This window comes from Rhinopithecus bieti, unplaced genomic scaffold (genome assembly GCF_001698545.2).
Source record: "Rhinopithecus bieti isolate Rb0 unplaced genomic scaffold, ASM169854v2 scaffold_13500, whole genome shotgun sequence".
In the NCBI taxonomy this organism is placed as follows: Eukaryota; Metazoa; Chordata; class Mammalia; order Primates; family Cercopithecidae; genus Rhinopithecus; species Rhinopithecus bieti.
The window spans coordinates 22,935-31,966 of NW_016807435.1; positions in this window are offsets into that span (position 1 = coordinate 22,935).

Sequence of the window (9,032 nt, forward strand, 5' to 3'; positions counted from 1 at the left end):
TATATATTTCTTATTATAGAATCAATACTTATTCTTGAAAATTTAACTATACAGACAAAATTAGCTACAATCACCACTAATAGCATGGGGTAAAATTATTATATATATATACACACACACAGAGTACATATAAATGGATAAACTTTATTTTTATCCATATGTCTGTATTCATATTTCTCTTTTTTGTTTATTATCTATCAGATATGTTCTTTATCACTGTGTTGTACCTTTATTTAAATGTTTAAAATATTTTGACCCTAAACTCCCATCTGGTGTACTAGACATTTTTCTTTCTTTACTCACTTGGTCCTGCTTTCCTATAAGCCCCAAATCCCGAGAGCTTTAAGCAATCCAAGAGATCACACCTGGTTATAATTTTCCAGTGAAAGAAAATACTGGAAAATCTGATAAATCTGCTAGCCCATTCTCTGCAGCTGTTGTTGCTACATTATTTATCAGTTGGTCTGCTTGAGAACAGATGTCTGAATAGTCTCATGCAGACTTCTGTCCACTTAAGTAGTTTTGAAGTGATCTATGCACAAGCCACCTGATAAGGATATAAGAGGGGGAAAAAGGAAGGCTCTTCCTTTCTCCATTGCTACACTCACCGATATCTGATGTGTGTCAAAGTAGACCTGGACCCAAACACATATTTCTGTTTTGCCACCTCCATGGAGCCAGGAGCAATCAGCAGAAACCCAGCTAGTGGAACATTCCATACAAGGAACCAGTCTTCTCTTTCCTTAAGTAAACATCTCCTGTGTAGCTGGAGTCACATTTCAAACTTTTCCTCAATAAAAAGGAATATCCCTGATTGGGAGAGGAAGTGGGTAGTTGAGCTGTTGTTACTTCTCCATGACATCAGTAGAGGCCATGTTAGTGCATAAGATATACTGAAATAACTTTGAACTTCTTTTAGAAAAGGAGTCTCATTCTTGATTCCTTTCCTCTCCAAAAGGAAACCTAAGCTCAATACACCAATGTGTACAGAATACAGTTGGCACAAACCCATTTGCCTGAAAAATTGGAACCATCAAACTGTTGTCAAGCCCTGATATTTTCAGCTATAGCCTTCCTTCACCTATTTACATTCATATAACAAAAATGTACATGGAAGTGATTACAAAAAAATTACAAAAAAACTTCTACTCCAACTATTTGTGATGTCCTAACAGCTTGAAACATTTGTGAATAACAGATTTGAAATGACACTTTTTCTATCTCCTAGAAAAAAGCAAAACTATGCCTCATTGTATATGCTGTTATCTATTCTTACGGACTGAATTGCAACCTTCCCTCACACCCAAAATTCATATATTGAATCCTCAAACCCCAATGTAATGATATTTGGAAACTTTTTGGAGGTAATTAAGGTTAAATGATGTCATAAAGGTGAAGTCTTAATCTGATAGGATAGTAATCTTGTAAGAAAAAAAAGATACCTCTGTCTCTCTCTTCACACATTCACAATGAGAAAAGGTTATGTGAGTATATAGCAAGAAAGAAGCCATCTGCAAAATAGAAAGAGAACCCTCCAAACATGCTGGCATGCTAATTTTAAACTTTCAGTCTCCAAAACTGTGAGAAAATATATTCTGTTGTCTAAGTGACTCAGTCTATGGTATTTTGTTATAGCACCCTGATATGGTTTGGCTCTGTGTCCCCACCCAAATCTCATCTTGAATTGTACTCCCATAATTCCCATGTGTTGTGGGAGGGACCGGGTGGGAGATAATTGAATTATGGGGGCAGTTTTCCTCATACTGTTCTTGATAGCTGATGGTTTGACAAGGATTTCCTCTTTTGCTTGACTTTCATTCTCTCTTGCCACCATCACGTAAGAAGTGCATTTCGCTTTCCGCCACAATTGTGAGGCCTCCCCAGTCACATGCAACTGTAAGTTCATTAAACCTATTTTTCTTCTTAGCTTGGGTATGTCTTTATCAGCAACATGAAAATGGACTAATACAGTAAATTGGTACAAGTAGAGTAGGGCGGTGGTGAAAAAATACCCAAAAGTGGAAGTGACTTCAAAACTGGGTAACAGGCAGAGGTTGGAACAGTTTGGAGGACTCAGAAAAGGCAGGAAAATGTGGGAAAGTTGGAAACTCCCTAGAGACCTGTTGAATGGCTTTGACAAAAATGCTGATAGTGATATGAACAATAAAGTCCAGGCTAAGGTGGTCTCAGATGGAAATGAGGAATTTGTTGGGAACTGGAGCAAAGGGGATTCCTGTCGTGTTTTAGCAAAGAGGCTGGCAGAATTTTGCCCCTGCCCTAGAGATTTGTGAAACTTTGAACTTGAGAGATATGATTTAGGTTATCTGGCAGAAGAAATTTCTAAGCAGCAAAGCATTCAAGAGTTGATGTGGGTGCTGTTAAAGACATTGAGTTTTATAAGGGAAGCAGAGCATAAACATTCTGAAAATTTACAGCCTGACAATGTGATAAAAATAAAATCCCATTTTCTGAGGAGAAATTCAAGCCTGCTGCAGAAATCTGCATAAGTAACAAGGGGCTGAATATTAATCCCCAAGGCAATGGAAGAAATTTCTCCAGGGCATGCCAGAGGTCTTCATGGCAGCACTCCCATCACAGGCCCGGAGGCTCAGGATGGAAAAATGGTTAAGAGGGCTAGGCCTCTGGTCCCTGTGCTGAGTGCAGTCTAGGGGCTTTGTGCCCTGCATCCCAGCCTCTCCAGTCATGACTAAAAGGGACCAAGGTACAGCTCAGGCCATGGCTTCAGAAGGTGCAATCCCCAAGCTTTGGCAGCTTCTACATGGTATTGAGCCTGTGAGTGCACGTAAGTCAAGAACTGGGGTTTGGTAACCTCTGCCTAGATTTCAAAAGCTGTATTGAAACACTTGGATGCCCAGGCAGAAGTTTGCTGCAGGGGTGCGGCCTTCATGGAGAACCTCCACTCAGGCAGTGTGGAAGAGAAATGTGGGGTCAGGGCCCCCACAGAGTCCCTACTAGGGCACTGCCTAGTGGAGATGTGAGAAGAGAGCCACCATCCTCTAGACCCCAGAATGATAGATCCACTGACAGCTTGCACCATGCTGCTGGAAAGCCACAGATATTCAACGACAGCCTGTGAAGGCAGTTGGGAGGGAGGATGTACCCTGCAAAGCCACAGTGGGAAGCTTCCCAAGACCATGGGAACCCATCGCTTGCATCAGATCTGGAGTCAAAGGAGATCATTTTGGAGCTTTATGATTTGACTGCTCCACTGGATTTTGGTCTTGCATAGGGCTGGTAGCCCCTATGTTTTGGCCAATTTCTCCCATTTGTAATGACTGTATTTGATCTGATGGTTTAGTTAGAGGTTTCCCCTTTTGCTTGGTTCTCATTCTGTCTTGCCACTGCCATGTGAGAAGTGCCTTTCACCTTCCACCATGATTGTGAGGCCTCCCCAGTCATGTGTGACTATAAGTCCATTAAACCTATTTATCTTCCCTGTCTTTATTACAGTATTGTGATATTTATTATATTATTATAATGTCTTTATTAGCAGTGTGAAAATGGACTAGTACACAGCCCAAGCATATTAATAAAAATTTTGATATTGAGTGTGGTACTAGAAAACATAATTTTAAGGGTGAGTTTTCTGGATTGGTTCTGGAGTTTCTGAAGTTGTTTCTCTAATCTGATTACATTTAAAGGTGTTAATGATTATTTCCAGTAGTAAACAGAGCACTGATAATGCATGATGGGAACTAGCAATGGAGACATACGGAATATGAACATTAAAGTGGTTTATTTTTTCTGAGATAGCTGCCTAGAAGTATTTCACACATGCCTTATCCACTTGAAGGAATCAGCATAGTGTGTAGGAAGACACATTTTGAGTGAATTATTCAAGAGAGTGCATGAGAGTTCAGTGGAAATGGAAGGAGAAACTCAAAAATTAGGAGAGGTGAAGGAGGATAGTCAGCTTGTGTGGTTGACACCAGCCAGAATCTGGAAGTAAATCCCCAGTATAGAAGAGTATAAGAAAATGTCTTTCTGTGGTCTATCTTATCACTGGGGAAATCATACAATGTAGTCCATGGGAGTGCACCTTGATCCTCCCAAGCCCTGAATCTAAGTTGGAAGATGGCCAGGAGACTATGAGAAGGAACTGCTCCAGGGAGGTTGCATATTCTGTGTCCCATGTTCTCCTTAAGACTTAAGTGGCTACAATAAAATGTTATTATCAATCCTAGTTTTTAACAATCTGGGCATGCTCCAGGGAAGAGGGGCCCCAGTCCTGAACATTAGGGAAACTTGGGCCCCTGCAATCAGGACTGAAAAGCCAGCCTAAAGAGGGCTTCAGCTGCCAGTGCTGGAACCAGACAATCTCCCTGGGTCCTGAGCAGGACAAGAGTTGCTGCAAAGGGTAGGTTCTGAGCTAGATGGGTGCTCCTATGGCCCAGGGCTGAGTTATAAGCTAGATGTGAACTACCTATACTGACTGAACTACAGTGTGGGCCGTGAGAGCCAGGACAGGGCAGGGAGCCCCACCTGGACTGGGGTGTGGAGGAGATATGGGTTCTACACTCACTGGCCAAGGCTACAACTGCAAGAACCAGTGGCTCAACGTGCTTCCCACAACTTTGACAGGGTTAGGGTTATCTCTAACCCAAGCATTTCACTAGGGAACTGAGGACTTTCCTACCATCCCCGTCATAGCTGGAGTATACTATCACCATTCGTTGGGGCTTGGGAAGCTGAGCACAGGTTTACCTGGTCCAGCTCCAGCCAGCTTTTCCCCAGCTACTGAGACAGGGTGCAAAATCGAGGCTTCTGGAGGTTCCACACTCCAGCCCACTGCCTGGGGAACCAAAGCACTTTATCCAGGTCAGAGGTTGAGCATAAACATATTGTTGCTACCACCTCAGCTGACTTGTACCTGCAAGCACCATCTACTGGCTTAGAGGCTGGCCCACATAGCCCATTTCAAACACTCCCAACACAAAAGCACAGCGGTTGAGAACTGGGAAAGCATCTCACTACAACTGCTACTGCCATTACCCACATTGTCCTGGATGCCCAAGAGCTTAAAAGCCCACTCACCTATCTGGTACACTGCTACCACAACTGACATCTGAGAAAGCCACCCAAAGGAACAAGAATTTCCCTGTCTGGAACCAACAGAATTGCCACTATATGCTGTACCAGATCCCAAGGATACACATGCTTAGTTTACCCTTACTACCACTGAAACTTGTAAAAGAACCCATCAAGCATTCCAGTCTCCAGCACAAATTCACCAGTTTCTACCAATAACCTCACAATGCCACACAGAGGAATAGACAGATACTACTAAGGCTGTTTATAGCCAATGAAATCATACACAGTCTTCGCCATTACATGGACCCAGAAGCAAAGCCAAATGGCCCTACCCTACCAACATCATAGCCACATCTTCAAGAAAAAGTTTTCCTCAAACAAAAGAAAATAAGAAGAAGCTACTGTTGCTTCAGATGTGCAGAAATCGATGTAAAGACACAGGAAACAAAAAAAGCAAAGTAATATGACACCCTCAGAAGAAAGGAATAATTCTTGAGTAATAGATCCTTACCAAAAAGAAATAATCAAAATTTCAGGTATAAAATTCATACTATTAATTTTAAAGAAGCTCAATGAGATGCAAGAGAAACCTGAAAAAAATAAAAATAAAGCAGAAAATAAATTCAGGACATTAATGAGAAATTTACCAAGATATATATATATTTAAAAGTCAGTGAGAAATTCTGGAATTGAAGGAATTACAAAATACTTTTGAAAACTTCAGCAATAGACTAGACCAAGAAGAAGAAAGAATCTCAGAATTGAAGATGGATCTTTTAAAATAATCTGCCCAGACAAATTATAGAAAAAAAGATTTTAAAAGAATGAACAAAGTTCAAGACATTTGGAACTGCATAACATGACCAAACAAGAATATTGGTATTCATGGTAGGGAATAAAGATCAAAACATTTAGTAAACCTATTTAACAAAATAATTGATAAAACTCCCCTTGAGTTCCCAGAGTCCATTATATCACTCTTATGTTTTTGCATCCTCATAGCTTAGCTCCCACTTATAAGTGAGAACATATGTTTGGTTTTTTATTCCTGAGTTACTTCACTTAGAATAATGGTCTCCAACTCCATTCAGGTTGCTGCAAATGCCATTATTTCATTTCTTTTTATAGCTGAGTAGTATTTCATGGCGTGTGTGTGTGTGTGTGGGTGTGTTTTACACATTTTATTTATCCACTGATTGGTTAATGGGCATTTAGGCTGGTTCCATACTTTCCCAATTGTGAATTGTGCTGCTATAAACATGCTTTTGTCACTGTCTATTTCATATAACGCCTTTTTCCCCCTCTGGGTAGATACCCAGTAGTTAGATTGCTGTATTAAATGGAAGTTTTCTTTTTAGTTTTTTAATGAGTCTCCATACTATTTTCCATAGGGGGTGTACTAGTTTACTTTCACACTATCACTGTAAAAGTGTTCCCTTTTCACCACATCCACACCAACACACAATTTTTTTTTTAAAAAATTTTCTTTTATTATGGGCCACTTTGTGGAGTAAGGTGGTATTGCATTGTGGTTTTGTCTAGCATGTCCCTGATAATTAGTGATGTTGAGCATTTTTAAAAACATTTGTTGGTCATGTGTATATCTTCTTTTGAGAACTGTCTATTCATGTTCTTAGCCCACTTTTGATGATATTATTTGTGTTTTCTTTTAATTTGTTTCAGTTCCTTGTAGATTATAGATATTAGTCCTTTGTCAGATGCACAGTTTGAGAATATTTTCTCCCACTCTATGGGTTGTCTGTTTACTCTGCTGATTATTTTTTTGCTGTGCAGAAGATTTTTAGTTTAATTAAGTCCCACTATTTATTTTCTTTTGTTGCATTTGCTTTTGGGTTCTTGGTCATAAACTCTATGCCTCAGCCAATGTCTGGAAGAGTTTTCTGATGTTATCTTCTAGCATTTTATGGTTTCCAGTCTTAGGTTTAAGTCTTTGATCCATTGTGAGTTGATTTTGTATAAGGTGAGAGATGAGAATCTAGTTTCATTCTTCGACATGTGGCTTGCCAATTATCCCAGCACCATTTGTTGAATAGGGTATCTGTTCCCCAGTTTATGTTTTTCTTTGCCTTTTCAAAGATCCATTGACTGTAAGTATTTGGCTTTATTTTTTGGTTTTCTATACTGTTCCATTGATCCATGTGCCTATTTTTAAACAAGTACCATGCTGTTTTAGTAACTATGACCTTATAGTATTGTTTAAATTTGAGTAATGAGATGCTTCCCAATTTGTTCTTTTTATTTAGTCTTGTTTTGGTCATGCAGCTCTTTTTTGTCTGCATATAAATTTTAAGATTTTGTTTTCTAGTTCTGTGAAGAATAATGATGGTATTTTAATGGAAATTGCATTGAATTTATAGATTGCTTTTGACAGTATGGTCATTTTCACAATATTGATTCTACCCATCCATGAGCATGGGATATGTTTCAATTTGTTTACCTATGATTTCTTGCAGTAGTGTTTTGTAGGTTTCCTTATAGAGATCTTTTACCTCCTTCATTAGGTGTTTTACTAAGTATTTTATTTTATTTTTTTGCAAGTTTGTAAAAGGGGTTCAGTTTTTGATTTGATTCTCAGCTTGGTTGCTGTTGGTGTATAGCACTGCTATTGATTTATGTACATTGATTTTGTATCCTGAAACTTTACTGAATTAATTTATCAAATCTGGGAGACTTTTGGATGAGTCTTTATGGTTTTCTAGGTATATGATCATATTATAAGCAAACAGTGACTATTTGACTTCCTCTTTACTGATTTGGATGCCCTCTATTTCTTTCTCTTGTCTAATTGCTTTGGCTAAGGACTTCCAGTACTATGTTGAATAGAAGTGGTGAAAATGGGCATCCTTGTCTTGTTCCAGTTCTCAGAGGGAATGCTTTTAACTTTTCCCCATTCAGTGTAATGTTGGCTATTAGTTTGCCATAGATGGCTTTTATTACTTTAAGGTATGTTCCTTCTATGCTGATTTTGCAGAGGAGTTTAATCATAAAGCAATGATGTATTTTGTCAAATGTTTTTCTGCATCTATTGAGATGATCATAGGATTTTTATTTCTGTTTATGTGGTGTATCACATTTAATAACTTGTGTGTGGTGTATGTTAAACCATCCCTGCATCTGTGGGATGAAGCCCACTTGATTATTGTGTATTATCTTTTTGACATGTTGTTGGATTTATTTAGCTAGTATTTTGTTGAGGATTTTTGCATCTATGTTCACTGGGTATATTGGTCTGTGGTTTTCTTTATTTGTTATGTCCTTTTCTGATTTGGGTATTAGGGTGATACTGGCTTTATAGAATGATTTAGGGAAAATTTCCTCTTTCTCCAGCTAATGGAACAGTTTCAGTAGGATTGGTACCAATTCTTCTTTGAATGTCTGATAGAATTCAGCTGTGAATCCATCTGGTTCTAGACTTTTATGTTAACAATTTTTTTTATTACTGTTTCAATCTTGCTACTTGTTATTAATCTGTTCAGAGTTTCTCTTTATTCCAGGTTTAATCTAGGAGGATTGTATATTTCCAGGAATTTATCCATCTCCTCTATATTTTTTAGTTTGTGCACATAGGGGTGTTCCTAGTAGCTTTGAATGATCGTTTTGGATTTCTGTGGTATTAGTTGTAATATCTCCCATTTTGTTTCTAATTGAGCTTATTCGGATCTTCTTTCTTTACTTGATTAATCTCACAAATGGTCCATCAACTTTGTTTATATTTTCAAATAACCTGCTTTTTAAAAATTATACTTTTAGTTCTGAGATACATGTGCAGAACGTGCAGGTTTGCTACATAGGTATACACGTGTCATGGTGGTTTGCTGCACCCATCAACCCATCATCTACATTAGGTATTTCTCCTAATACTATCCCTCCCCTAGCCCCCCCATCCCCCAACAGGCCCCAGTGTGTGATGTTCCCCTCACTGTGCCCATGTGTTCTCATTGTTCAACTCCTACTTATGA